This window comes from Anabrus simplex, chromosome 2 (genome assembly GCF_040414725.1).
Source record: "Anabrus simplex isolate iqAnaSimp1 chromosome 2, ASM4041472v1, whole genome shotgun sequence".
Taxonomy (NCBI): Eukaryota; Metazoa; Arthropoda; class Insecta; order Orthoptera; family Tettigoniidae; genus Anabrus; species Anabrus simplex.
This window is the reverse complement of record NC_090266.1, coordinates 257404553-257420022: the sequence shown is the minus strand read 5'-3', so window position 1 is coordinate 257420022 and position 15470 is coordinate 257404553. Positions and strand designations below refer to the sequence as shown.

The 15470-nt window shown below is 39.6% G+C and overlaps 1 protein-coding gene across 1 annotated transcript in view; it reads right to left on the bottom strand.

Annotated features, from left to right (window-relative positions):
- Positions 1 to 15166, bottom strand: part of LOC136863507 (uncharacterized) — a 366127-nt gene extending 350961 nt beyond the window's left edge. The window contains exon 1 of the mRNA XM_068225972.1: positions 15045 to 15166. The gene's annotated coding sequence lies outside the window, so the exon portion shown is untranslated. The remainder of the gene's footprint in view (positions 1 to 15044) is intronic.
- Between the last annotated feature and the right edge of the window lie 304 nt (positions 15167 to 15470).

Here is a 15470-nt window from a genome sequence, read left to right as displayed (position 1 = left end):
ATACCAAAGGAATGGAAGGAATCTATAATAATACCAATTTATAAAGGAAAGGGTGATAAAAGGAAAACAGAGAAATACAGACCAATCAGCCTGACCAGTATAGTTTGTAAAATACTGGAGAGTTTAATAGCAAAGTACATCAGAGGGATATGTGATGATAAAAATTGGTTCATGAGGAGCCAGTATGGATTTAGAAAGAAATTTTCTTGCGAGGCACAACTGGTGGGATTTCAGCAGGACATATCAGATCAGTTAGATTCAGGAGGCCAGTTAGATTGCATAGCCATAGATCTTTCCAAAGCCTTTGATAGAGTGGAACATGGAATATTATTAAAGAAATTGGAGGGAATAGGATTGGACATAAGGGTTATACGTTGGATAAGAACATTTCTAAATTCAAGGGTTCAGAAAGTCAAAGTAGGAAATAATATATCACAGGAAGAGAAAGTCTGGAAGGGAATTGCACAGGGTAGTATAATCGGTCCGTTACTTTTCTTAATATACGCAAATGACTTAGGGAACAATATAACATCGAAAATAAGATTGTATGCAGATGACATAATTGTTTACAGGGAAATAAATAACATTGAGGATTGTTCAGAATTACAAAGGGACCTTGACAGTATCCAAGAATGGGTTGAAGAAAATAATATGAAGATTAATGGAGGCAAATCAACTGTTACAACATTTACAAACAGGAGCTTTAAAACTGAATTTGAATATACTTTGGATGAGGTAGTTATCCCAAAAGATGGCAAGTGCAAATACTTAGGTGTGAGATTTGAAAGTAATTTGCACTGGAAGGGTCATGTTGATGACGTCGTTGGGAAAGCATACAGATCGTTACATGTCATAATGAGGCTACTTAAAGGATGCAACAAAGAATTAAAAGAAAAAAGTTACTTAAGTATGGTTCGTCCATTATTGGAATATGCAAACAGTGTTTGGGATCCTCACCAAGAATACCTAATAAAAGAACTAGATGGTGTGCAGAGGAAAGCAGCAAGGTTTGTAACAGGGGATTTCAGGAGAAAGAGTAGTGTATCAGAACTGTTAAAGGAACTTGGGTGGGAAACTTTAAGTAAGAGAAGGGAGAAAAGTAGACTTATAGGATTATATAGAGCCTATACAGGAAAAGAAGCATGGGGAGATATCCGTGAGAGGCTTCGGTTGGAAAATAATTATATTGGTAGAACTGACCACAAGTACAAAATTAGAAGGAATTTTAGCAGAAGCGATTGGGGTAAATTTTCTTTCATTGGGAAGGGCGTGAAGGAGTGGAACAGTTTACCAGGGGTAGTGTTTGATCCTTTTCCAAAATCTGTACAGATATTCAAGAAGAGAATAAACAACAACAGAGATAATAAATTAAATGTTAGAGGGCATTCGACCAGTGCAGGATATTGTAAATAATAAATGTGTGTGATTAAATTAATTCCATCCCCTGGTCTAAGGAGTTTGGACAGCCCAAGTAGGGGACTGCCTGTAGGGGTGAAGTACAGTGGGGACTTCGAGGGCCCTGGGACCGCTACGGTAGCTGTAAAGGCCCTTCAGGAACTCTGAAAAGTGGTGGCAAAAGGGGCTCTGGTTAAGACGCAGCAGGTCGTTATGCTACTTAGGTTCCAAAATGGGTAAAATATAAATATGTAAATAAATTCAATGTTAATTTTAATCTTATACCAGTTGTATAGTATTATTAGACGTAATTTCACATACCGTACTGTATATGAGTTGACTATGTTTGTAAGATATTATAAGTAGAATTTTGTAAACAATATAAATTTATTAAGGATGATGTGTGTGTTTAATAGAAAAAATTATTAGCGTAAATTGTATAATATTGTATTCTAGGAAAATGTTCTTCGTCTCCTGTTAATTTAAAATTTAGTGCTTGACAATAATGTATTTTAGTGTACCATTTGCCACCGAGGTAGACACCTCATTTGCAAATAAAGAGATTTTGATTTGATTTGATTTGATTTTAAATTTTGTTTGGAACTTCCAACTTTGATGTTCTTTGGGTTGACCCTGTACCATTCCTTTATTATAAATTCTACTGCACAATTAAATAGTAATGATGATAAACAGTCTCCTTGGCTTAAACCTATTTTAATCAAAACTGGTTCAGAAACCTCTCCTTTAAACTTTACTTTTAATATGGTATTAGTTAAAGTAAGTTCTATCAGTTTAATTAATTTAGGATGGAGTCCAAAATACTGCAAAATTTTTAACAATGATGGTCTATGTATACAATCATATGCCTTCTTAAATTCAACAAATGTTATTACTATAGGCTTGTTCTGTTTTCTGTAGTATGCCATTATTCATTTTAGAGTGATAATCTGTTCAGCACAACTTCTCCAGGGTCTAAAGCCTCCTTGGTATTCTCCTAATTCTTTTTCTAGTTGATCCTTAATCCTACCCTATAAGATCTTAGAAAAATCTTGTGTGTGCATTCGGAAACTTTTTTAATTTTACATTTTATGACCTTCATTGGACCCCTCTAGTCAATTATACAAAGGATGTCTTGATTTCCTATCAACCCAATATATTTTCATTCTGAGAGATGCTGCCTTCCTTTGTTCTGCTGAAAAATTTGTTGTAGTATGTCCCTCTTAACCCTCCTCCTCCCCCTGCCACAACTGCCACACACTTTCTCCTTCTTTGTCATTTTTTACTCACTTTTGTTTTCATCTTCATATCTATCCCCTTCTTTCCTTGTCAGTCTTTTGTTGCACTTAACTTTATTTCTTCTACCACATTCCTCCCCCTTTGTCTTTGATTAATCTGATGACCTTCTTGTCTATTTCACAACACATGAACATATTGGACAAGAAACATCTTACTTTGAGCTAAGATGGAGTTATGGAGTCTTGGTTGTAGGCGGCTCCACATCGTCCATAAATAAATCAGCCCTCATGGATAATAGATTTATTTACACCACATACAGTTTTAGTACACCTTTGCATGTGAGATAGGTTACACTGATTACACCAACAAGACGTGATGCTCATGCTCACTCCACGCCGCCGAATGACGCTAGTTTAGCAAGCTATACCCTGATGCAACGTTGCATCGTGCACAAGGGTGCGTTCTGTATGTGGAGCAAGTTCATTCTTCCCAATGTTGCCACAGAGTCATCACTTCCCACTCGGAAGGCTAGCAACCAGATTATTATTATCTCCTTTTTTTATGAAGAAGGTGTATTAAGGCTGTTGTCCAATGTTCTGGAAACTGTTCAGTGATAATATAATTACTCCAAATTCAATGAACATACATTGATAAACATAGAAACATAGTTACATTATTACTTTAAGATTATAATGAAAAAAATTAGACCAGTTCAGGCTAAATGGAAGTAATTCGAACAAATAATGCCTCAATTGTGTATCAATAGTAGATATCAACAACACTGACGCACGCACCATAACATACTCTCTTTTGAATTCACCGCTTGACTCACTTGAATCCAGTACTCAGACGCCACCTCGGAGCCCAACAGTCACTCCCAGTCCATCACTTGCCTGAGTCCCAAGAACCAAGATCTGCGAACTTAGAACCACCCGGGTGGAAGTCTAATGGGGCTTATGGTTCCAATCTGTAGCTAGCTTCAGGTAATTTTAGTCTCCCATTTTAGATGGCGCTGGAGGTCACTCATAACCTGTAGATAGTTATATACAGGTTCTGTAGATGGCACGCAAGTAAGCATGAAATGAGCGATGTTAATAATTAAAGGCAGTTTGTCTCGAAGTGAAGTATTTCAAGTATTTCAAGTCCAACCTCAATCAGTGGGCCCTTCTAACAAATTAATTAGTCATATAACGTCAAGCATTGTGGAGATAATATTGCTGGATTGCATCAAATTCGACTCTACCCAATCGATTAACCTTGTTCGAACTTATATCGATTTTAAGCGATAGTTCCCATGATGCTACAGTATTTGTGTTGTTTGAATTCCAAGTGCTCATATGCTTGTGCTGTAAATCTTTGTTCCATGTGCTTGTTTATTTGAAATATATCTTCGCCAGTCCTCCTGAAATCCTGTATTTCCTGTTTGAGTACACATCAGGGGCTGAAAGCTGAATGGTTCTATTAATGTAGTTCTATATATTTCCTGTCCCAGTGCATTTAATTCTGTTATTTTTATTTTCATGTGGTACTTGGATATTGATGTGATACCCCATTCTCTTGCATATGGTGTGCTCTGCTGTCTTGCGTTCGAAGGGATTTCTTATCTATATACAGTAGAGTCTCGCTCAACCGACCTTCGCTTATCCGACATTCCGTGTTATCCGACACTGGTAGACTTAATTTTGAACTTTTGGTGGAGACTAAGGGACCTGCCAATATCTAGCCCCATTCTGCAAGAAAAGGCAGTGAATTTCCAGAAGGAGTTTAATGAAGGGGACCCTAAATTTACTGCCACTGCTGGGTGGCTTCATCGGTGGAAAAAACGGTACGGCATTAGGCTGCTTAATATCTGTGGAGAAAAACTGACAACTAAATCCGATGAGGTTGTGAAATTTAAAAAGGAATGTCAAGTAATAATACTTGCTGAAGGATTAACCGGTTATCAGATTTTTAATTGCGATGAGACTGGGCAAAATTTCAAGATGCTGCCATCAAAAACTCTCGCAGCCCAAGCCGAGACGTCTGCACCTGGCTACAAGCGTAGTAAGGAAAGATTTACTGTTCTTGCCTGTAGTAATGTTACTGGGTACTTAAAAGGAAAATTGCTTATGATTAGTGAAGCAAAGAAGCCTAGGGCATTTAAAAATATTTCTGTTAATGCTCTTCCAGTCCATTACACGAATCAGAAGGCTGCCTGGATGCCTGCTGACATATTTAAAGACTGTTTCGTTACACAGTTTGTTCCAGATGTAGAAAAATTTCTAGCTTCAAAAACTCTCCCTAGGAAACCTCTTCTTCAACTAGACAACGCTCCACCACACCCAAATGAACAGCAACTTAGAAGTGGTGATATCAAATTCATGTTCCTCCCTCCTAACGTGACGTCATTATGCCAGCCAGTGGACCAAGGTGTGTTGGAAACACTGAAGAGGAAATATCGGCGGAAACTCCTTTCATCCTTGATTGTTGGCAAGTTGCTTTTCGTAAGATACTTGGAACGTTTTCGTTCAATACTGCATGCACTGTACAATTGAACTGATAATTCAATAAATAGAGTGCTGTAAAACATGTTATTGTTTTAGTAATACAGTATGGCCTTCCTGTTTGTTTTAGTTAATTTTCAAAGTCATTCTGTATTATCCGACATTTTCGCTGATCCGACATACTCCAGGTCCCGTTTAGGTCGGATAATCAAGACTCTACTGTATATATAAAATAAGAGTTTTGTCTGTACATTGCTCAGAATTTGAAAAGAAAAGTATTTCTGTATCGATCACGTCCACAGTAACAAGAAAATGCAGTTTTTGCTTTTCCATAATGTCTGTCTGTCTGTCTGTCTGTCTGTCTGTCTGTCTGTCTGTCTGTCTGTCTGTCTGTACACGCATCACGAGAAAACGGCTGAAGAGAATTTAATAAAAATCGGTATGTAGAGTCGGGGGGTGAATCGCTACAATCTAGGCTATACATTATTTTATTTACGCTGAGTAAAATGGTAGTTTAGGGGAAGGCCTAAAATTCAATTCTCAAATATTTATATTATTAGTGGTCATATCGATAAATACTACATAAGTAAAGTTATATAGAATTAAATTTCTGATCATTTACGTCTTATGCATTTTTACCGTACCGGCTATGATAACACAGATATTCATGAATTTGGATTTTTGTTGCTAAGTCCATATCAACGCCGAGCCCCGACAAAATGGGTAAACAGAATTTAATGAAAATCGGTATACAGAGTCAGGGAATAAGAAACTACAGTTTAAGGTATAAACAATGTTATTCACCCTGGGTAAAATGGTAGTTTACGGGAAGGCACCTAAAATTTAATTTTTAAATACCTATGTTCTTGCTCCTATGGAAAAGTACTATATAACAAAAGTTATAGAGAATATAATTTCGGATCATTTATGTTTTATTCAGTTTTATCGTACCGACTATGATAAGAGTGGTATTTCAGAACCGGAAGACAATTAATAATGTGAAGGCCTACAATATCGAAAGCGCGTAACATAGATCAACAATAACATTACACTGACCGTTGTTTGTTGTGATGTTGATTGTCCCTTATGCTGCCGCTCAACTCCGAGAGATGGGATTACTGTTGCGTACCGAGTATAACAGCCTGACTTAATATTGGCGGGAAATAGCTGAGCAGTTAAATAACTTTCTTCTTTAGCATGCCAATCCTCTGGTTCATACATTTTCTGGTACTGATGGTACGTAACACACTGATTCATCATAGTATGCCAGCTATTCGATACCTACTCTGACGCGCTGTTTTGAATGAGCAGTGTGCGCACTTAAGTCAGCGGCTCAGTTAGTAGGAGTAGTAGTATGAACTGGTCTGGAATTACAATTTAGCCCTATTCCAAATTATAGTACCACAATTCACTAAATAACTCAAAATTCAACCCTAAAAGAGCCGTTTCTTAGGAAAAGCTTCTTCCTCTTCACTTTCATTAAATCTGCATTCATTTTATTCCAAATTAGCAGCGAAGATGTGGTTTCTTCTCTGGCTTGGAGGCAAAACTGCCTCCACGTCAGACAGTTCTTTCCCCCGCCAGTGTAGTGAATTGAGATTTTCCGACTCATCGGGTACTCCCAGGAAACAGATAAGTAAACGGGCATAGTTTTTGCCCTGGGACTATCCACTATTTGAAACCCCCCTCACCCCGCCGAAAAAAGGACGAAGATTGTTCACGGATCACGGATGTCTGCGTCTTGGTCATTCCAGCTCTGCAGCTTTGGACTGTTAATTCGGCAGCATAGTACTGTTCGTTAAAAGTGAGAAAATGTGTGGTTTTTCATTTGATCGAGTATTTCATATGAAGGCATTGCTTTTAATCGCGCCATTCCTACTGACGTCATTGTAATGACCCATGTTCATTTCAGTTGGGAAAACCACTAAGAGAGTCTTTCTGAGAATCTATACAGGCAGGCGGAGAGTGTCTGCCATTATAATGAAAACTCCCCAACCTGATTGTGACTGACGGTAGGCAAGCTGGCCTACCATTACAATGAAAATTCCCTAACCCAGTCTTCATACGAGAAAAGACATTGGTGACTTGCCCGTCGTGCTTCTAGGGCAACTTAAAGAGATATGCAACTTAATACAATCTTGCTCACGACGTTTACACTACCTAACCTAGAATTCTGTATAAAATTTAGAATTCCGTAGCGAAGCACGGATACATCAGCTAGTTTGATATAATATCAGCTTTGTGTTAATGTGTCAATCATTCATTTGAAGTTAAAGCTGCTTTGAGGTGTGTGGTTATGTTCTCAGTAACATAGTATGCCATACGAACTAGGGGTATCAGATCATTATTTACAACATAGTAAGTAATTGGAAATAGAAAAATATATGAATTACAATGTATTGGGCATGGAAGTAGTAGAACTGCATTATTATTGACGGGCGGGGGTGGGGGGGTGACGTAGGGCAGAGAAAAAGAGGGGGGGAGGAGCTCTAAGCATACCCGGATGTGCGTCACTGCGCCAGATGTCGCTTCTCTGCGCTATCTGTTGATAATAGCAGTAAGATAGTGCACAAAATGCGCACTGTGGCGCTATCTCTGATGGCAGACTGAAACTACTAGCACCGAGTGGCTTGGTACAGAAATTTATCATTGAGTTTCATCTCTATTCTATTCTATCCTCTTTGCTTAGAACTAAGAACTGACTTCACTGACTGACAGCTCGATATTTATACTACTCGATCAACCATCTAGAATGATCAACTTCTGGAAGAGTTCTTACAACACTCTAATGGAACACACTCGAAACATCGATCGACCAGCTAGTCGAATGGGTACTCGAACTTTCGTCCAACATTTAAAAATGTACATGGAAATATCTACAACATTCGTAATGTCTCTACATGTATCTGGATCATAAAACCTTACAGTGAGTTTCCAGAACCCTTCATATATACCAAATATAGTACAATAAGTACAATGATATGGTGATGACATTCATTGATATTGAAAAGGCATATGACAGTGTCCCTAGGACGAAAGTTTGGGACAGTCTGGTGCAAAAAGGAATTGGACAGGGATTAATAAAAATGATCATGGCATTGTATAAGGAATGTTGTAGTTGCGTGCAAACACAAGCTGGCAGGACAAGTTGGTTCAAAATAACTAGTGGGCTGAGACAGGGAAGTGTTCTATCACCAATCCTGTTTACAATAGTAATGGATGACATCATGAGAACAGCAAAAGCAGCATATGGAGGAAGAGAAATGAACATGATGTTATTTGCAGATGATATTGTGATTTGGAGAGAAGACGACAGGAAGGTTCAAGAACAGTTGAATGTGGTGAATGGGAAGATTGAAGAATGTGGATTGAAAATAAGTGTAGAAAAGAGTAAAAGTCTTGTTATGACTAGAGGGGAGAAAGAAGGGAAAGGTCAGATTACACTTGCAGACAAGCCCCTGGAAGTAGTGGAAACGTTTAAATACCTGGGGAGTGAATTAATGGAGAATGCTCGACTGGATGCTGAGATTAGTAAAAGGATTCAAGCTGGAAGTTGTTTCTATCATAGTGTAAGAAACATGTTATGGGACAAAAATGTGCCAACGGAAGCAAAGGATACTATGTACAAGATGCATTACGTACCCATAACAACTTACGGAGCAGAAACTTGGACAATGACAAAGAAGGATGAGAGTCGAATACAGGCAGCCGAAATGAAATTCTTGAGGAGTATGATACAGAAGAGTAGAAGAGATAAAATAAGGAATGAGAAAATCCGGGAAGAAATTGGAGTGGAAAAAATGAATGATAGAATAGAGAAGAGCCGACTAAGATGGTTTGGGCACATAAAGCGAATGAGCAACGAAAGAATGCCAAAAAAGGTGATGGAAATGCAAATCCAAGGAAGGAGAGGCCGTGGACGACCACGATTGAGATGGAAGGATACCATCCAATGCAGCATTATAGAAAGGAACCTGTACTGGGACACAGTGTTGGAGGAGGAGTGGTGGAAAGACCGAAGAAAGTGGAGAGGAACCACATTTGCCCCTACCCGGCTACAGCTGGATAAAGGGAAATGATGATGATGATGAAGTCTAACATACGAACATTATGGAATTTTCTACCGCTTTCAACTCTATAGATTCTGAGGTTAAACAATACGTATTTGAGGTTATACAATTTTATACTACATATTTACAGAGAAACCATATACTAGTCATGTTTAACACTTAATAAAAGATAATTTAGCATTAAATAAACTATAATTAGAATGTATTAAACACAATAATTGAAGGTTTTACGACAGTTACTATGTCGTACCTACGACAATTATCCCCCCTAAAACCTTCAATATCTACCCTGTACATTCCTTACTCTAGGTCATGAATTATATCTAGGTGTCCTTATATCTACGTCTCTCTTAGTCCTCGCTATTCAGTTACACTTAGGCTACCTCAATCACACTGTCTTCTCGTGGGCGTTGTTGAAGTCCACATATCGCAGCTAGATAGTTTGATCGGTGGCCACCACCTTCCCATGGGGGATCCGCTGGGTCTGGCTGATGGTGTCCCTGTCCTCCGTAGCAATGATCCGCAGGTCCTCGCGTGGCAGTCTACACTCCACTGACTCTCCCCTTGGTCGTGCCTTTGTGTTCTGCCAGGACGTACGCATCTTCGTAGTCCACCGGTGTGATGCACGGGAGAGGCCCGCATGTCGTGGTTTTGGTCCGGTTGAGTGTCCTCTTTTTCTAAGCTGCTAAATTTAACGTTCCTACCGGCATATGATTTCGTGCCGGGACTAGTGTCCTGGTTAGGTGGCACCCTCGATTGTCGGTTGTTGTCACCATAATGATCTCATCATCCCGTGGAGTTGCCATCTTCACGACACCAGTGCCGCCATCACTGCTTGCGGGCTTTACCCGTGTCTCCAGAGCTGTCGTGCTTTCACACAGGGCACTCGGCTTTTCCGCTGGGCCTTGGACTACGGACTCCACCATCGTTACAATGATCCCGTCATCCCGTGGAGTTGCCATCTGCACGACGCTGGAGCCGCCATCACTGCTTGCAGGCTTCACCCATGTCTCCAGAGTTGTTGTGCTTTCACACAGTGCACTCGCTGTTTCCGATAGGCCTTGAACTACGGACTCCACCATCGCTGCAATGATCCCGTTGTCCTGTAGACTTGCCATCTTCACGATGCCGGAGCAGCCATCACTGCTTGCAGGCTTTACCTGTGTCTCCGAAGCTGTTGTACTTTCACACAGCGCACTCACTGTTTCCACTGGGCCTTGAACTACGGACTCCACCGCGGCTCGTCCTTCGTTGTCCAGCGACTTGATTTGGTCTTTTATTCCCTGAGACTGAGCCTCGAGTTTACCCTCGAGTTTTTCAGATTGGGCCTCGATTTTACCCTCGAGTTTTTCGGACTGGGCCTGAATTTTACCCTCGAGTTTTTCAGACTGGGCCTGAATCAACGCAGTTAGTTGTGCTAACATATTGCATACCCGGTCGTTGGTTTCTTCCTCCGAGGTGACTTCGAAGTCGAAACTGTCTGGGTCCTCTCCGTTGTCTATCAAATCCTAGCACAGCATTTCTTGTAAGTTCACTTTTCTTCCAGCCGTCGTTAAACCTCAGGATGTCAGCGCTTTCCGTAACACCAACAAGCTCATTTGGTTGATCTTCATTGCTGAAGTCTTTAAGTGTCCTGTCACGGTCGCCAATTTATCGTTCTACGTTGCGATTTTATTTGACGTAAATAAACATCACATGAGAACACGTTCACTTCCTTGTATAAATTACTTTATTCACACTGTACGTCACAACACACAATTATACACACTAGCAAATGATTCTATATACAACACTCAATAGCGGAGTACCCTGAAGTCGATTCCGACACGTACAGATATCAAAAACACTGACGCGCGCACTATAACATACTCTCTTTTGAATTCACCGCTTGACTCACTTGAGTCCAGTACTCAGATTCCACCTCGGAGCCCAACAGTCACTCCCAGTCCATCACTTGCCTGAGTCCCAAGAACCAAGATCTGTGAACTTAGAACTAAGAACTGACTTCACTGACTGACAGCTCGATATTTATACTACTTGATCAACCATCTAGAATGATCGACTTCTGGAAGAGTTCTTACAACACTCTAATGGAACACACTCGAAACATCGATCAACCAGCTAGTCGAATGGGTACTCGAACTTCCCACCAACATTTAAAAATGTACATGGAAATATCTACAACATTTGTAATGTCTCTACATGTATCTGGATAATAAAACCTTACAGTAAGTTTCCAGAACCCTTCATATATACCAAATATAGTACAATAAGTCTAACATACGAACATTATGGAATTTTCTACCGCTTTCAACTCTATAGATTTTGAGGTTAAACAATATGTATTTGAGGTTATACAATTTTATACTACATATTTACAGAGAAACCATATACTAGTCATGTTTAACACTTAATAAAAGATAAATTAACATTAAATAAACTATAATTAGAATGTATTAAACACAATAATTGAAGGTTTTACGTCAGTTACGATGTCGTACCTACGACAAGTCCTCTACTGTCACTTTAGTAAGTTACGGAATTTTTCTGTACTTGGCTTCAATCATCACTTACCTTCAGCACCTCTTTTTTAAAATTTTATTTACAGGAATGTGTTACGTTCCAGACTGAATTGCCAAGATCCTGTGCAAACACAATATAAAAATTGCTTTGGCACTATCACAAAATTTGGCCACAGTTTAGGTGAAAGCAAAGACAAATTACACCCTGGTGTCTACAAAATTCAATGTACTTGCAGCAAGGTATACATTGGCCAAGCATGCCAGTCCATTGGTACTCATATCAAGAAACACCTAAGAAATATCAGTTTCAACCAGCAACAGCTGAGTATGTCCTATCATTGGATCATGATATAGTCTTCCAAGATGTTCAATCCTAATAATTTCAACAGTGACACTGACTATCAATTAGGCAATATATGGTTGCCAGCCATGAAAGATTTCCCTGTCCATCACTGTCATTATTTTGTTTCCTTTTTATTTATTTTCAAATTTTTACTCTCCTCATTACTAGATGGTTCACTCTAGGCTGTGTGCACCTGTTACTAATTTAATTCTTACTTCTCTTCACTCTCATTTCTTGAAGAACTTTGTTGTAGTATGTCCCTCCCCTCCCCCCCACCCCACCCCCGCCACAACAGCCACACACTTTCTCCTTCTGTATCTTTTTTTTTTACTCACTTTTCTTTTCATCTTCATATCTATCCCTTTTTTTCCTTGTCAGTCTCTTGTTGCACTTAACTTTCTTTCTCTACCACATTCCTCCCCTTTTGTCTTTGATTAATCTGATGACCTTGTTGCCTATTTCACAACACATGAACATATTGGACAAGAAACATCTTACTTCGAGCTAAGATGGAGTCATCACTTCCCACTCAGAAGTCTAGCTAGCATTCAGTGAGCCATCCGGTGATAAATGAGAGTACCACTTACAATAGACCAATGGTCAAGTATTTTCAAATTCAATCCACCATTGTGAAAGAAGTCTTCCTCATGAACAGATGTGTCTTCTCTTCTGAAGGTCCAGAGCTAAGTATTTGTGAATCTCTTTGTTTTCTTCGACATGGCAAAATCCCAAAAGATTATCATGTCTATTAACACAGGCCTTGAAAGCATCAATCTATGTAGTAGTATCATTCAATATCGATACTTCTTGAGTACTGAGGTATCAAAAGTGTTGAGAACCCATCTCTAGTTTTCACTTAACCTGTCTATATCTCAGCCATGGTCGTCCTCTGCGTTTCTGATCTTCTAGCTGCAGCGCATATCTTTCCCCAGATTTTCCTTCTGCACTCCTTTACATGTATCCATACCATGACAGTCTCTGCAACGTTATTTTATTCTGTAGTCTGACAACTTTGGCCAAGACTTTCACAATTTAGTTTGTTATTGTATCGCATCTTGTCTTGCAGATCTGACAAATCTTATTTCAGTGCGCGAGCGCGCGCGCGCTCTCTCTCTCTCTCTCTCTCTCTCTCTCTCTCTCTCACACACACACCCCATTCCTCGCTGAACTTGTCTCCTCTGCCCGCAGGTCAAGAATAGGGTGAAGTAAGTTTAGTAAATGGTTTGTTTGCACTTTAGTGGCACTTTCTTGTTCCAGACAAGATTTCCTACAGCTCCATAAGTTTTTACCGGTTTGGATCAAGTTGGTGAGTTCATCATCAATGGAAACTGACATTATACTCCTTTAGACACTTGAATTTATCAGTTCTTCTCAGTTATTCTGCTTTCATTTCAATGGAGCCTATCAGCTGCCTATTTCTCTGCAAAATCATCACCTTTGCTGTCTGTGTCTCTGAACTGATCTGCATTTGTACTTCATCTCTGGCATTGTCAAAAACAAGGATTTCATCAGCAAAAAGCATTAATTTCATTTTATCACTAAGAATAGCTACTTGGCTGAATGATCTGTATACTGGTCTTTGGTCATAGGACCCCAGGTTCGATTCCCAGCCAGGCCAGAATTTTAGGTGTGTATAATTAATTCCCTCAGGGGAATTTTAATACACTTCTCTTCACCTACATACAACACACAAAACTAGAGACGTGCAATGAGCGAGCCTGAGCTCATTCTGTCTTCACTTTTACCCAGATTATTTGATCAGAGAACAAACCTACTGCTAAAACAGAGACAGACTCATAAGTGAATGGGTCTGAACGGAATGGAGCCAGACCCATTGCTGCTCAGTCAAAATGGGCAATATTTGAACAGTGAGCTGTGTGAGTCACCCTAAACTCAAAACTCAATAACAGGCTCAGTATACCAGACCACTCAATTGTTCAGTCATTTTGTGGGTGTTCGAACTGCAAGTTGTTGCCATGTTTCTCCTCCCCGTACGTGTGTTATATGCAGTGGCTGCACAAGAAAGATATTTGGAGAAGCAATGGATGTGGCAACAGTGTATAAATGAGCGAGTCGTATTAACTTCCGAGTTGCTCAATCTCTCCAGACTAGTTTCTGCTCATTGTGATCAGACAGCATAGACATTTGTTCAGTGAAGTTGAGCAACTTTTTGAATTTGGTCCTTTCACAAACTCATTGAACAACACTCAAGCAGGAAGCTCTGAATGAGTTTAAACTGAGCACGACACATTTCTTTTAAATGAGTGAGTAAATCTACACATCATTTTGCACAGCTCTACACCACACTACCAATCACCACAGAGGCGAGCAATAGTGAGTACATCCCTCCACATAGGGTTGGTGCCAGGAAGGGCACCCAACTGCAAAACTATGCCAAATTCACATGAAGTGCTGACCCCAATAAATTGGGAAGAAGGCCAGGAAGAACAATAAGAAAAATGACATACCTTGCTCATCGCTGAATCTCATTTACCATAACAATAAAAAGAAAAGAGACAAGGTAACAAACCCAAAGAATTTTTTAATATCTAGGAAAGTCATTCAACGATCCTCTAATTTTTTTATTTTATTTTTTTTATTTAACAAGTTGCTTTACGTTGCACCGACACAGATAGGTCTTATGGTGGCAATGCGACAGGAAAGAGGTAAGAATGGGAAGGAAGTGGCCGTGGCCTTAATTAAGGTACAGCCCCAGCATTTGCCTGGTGTGATAATGGGAAACCTCAGAAAACCATCTTCAGGGCTGCCGACAGTGGGGTTCGAACCTACTATCTCCTGAATACTGGGTATAGGCTGCACTTAAAGTGCTTTATCCACACAAAAAAAGGGTTCATATGACTTCCTTTGAACCTTATCTATCTAACCAGCAATAATTATCTTACACTTCAAAATATTTCCTTGGAATTAGTTATATGTTTGGACTTGGCAAAAATATTCCAAACAGCACTTAAGCTAATGGAATGTTGACCTTTACCTTTGTTGAACAGATAAGTATCTTACTTAATCTTCATCGATGCAGCTGTAGAAAAGTTCATGACTACACTAGATCAATAAGGTAACTTCCCCACCTGCAGCTTCTGCGTATGAGCAGTATCATATTCTTCATCAGGATGAGTGGCCATGCCACCAACGGTGGCAGCAATCACGTCATTTCTCAGGGCTGGATCATATTTGGTATTGATTACTGAAACAAGAGGACATCTTCAGTAAGCTACATTATATTAACAATAACGTCCAAAACTAATTCTGCATTCTATTACAACCCAGCATCCATTAAGAATTTCACATACTATCAGGCCAATAATTACCAGTGGACAGATCGGGGTAGTTGCCCCGGGGTGGCAGAATTTAAGGAAATATTTGTGCCAAATAGGCCCATGAAACATGTGAATTTCATTGT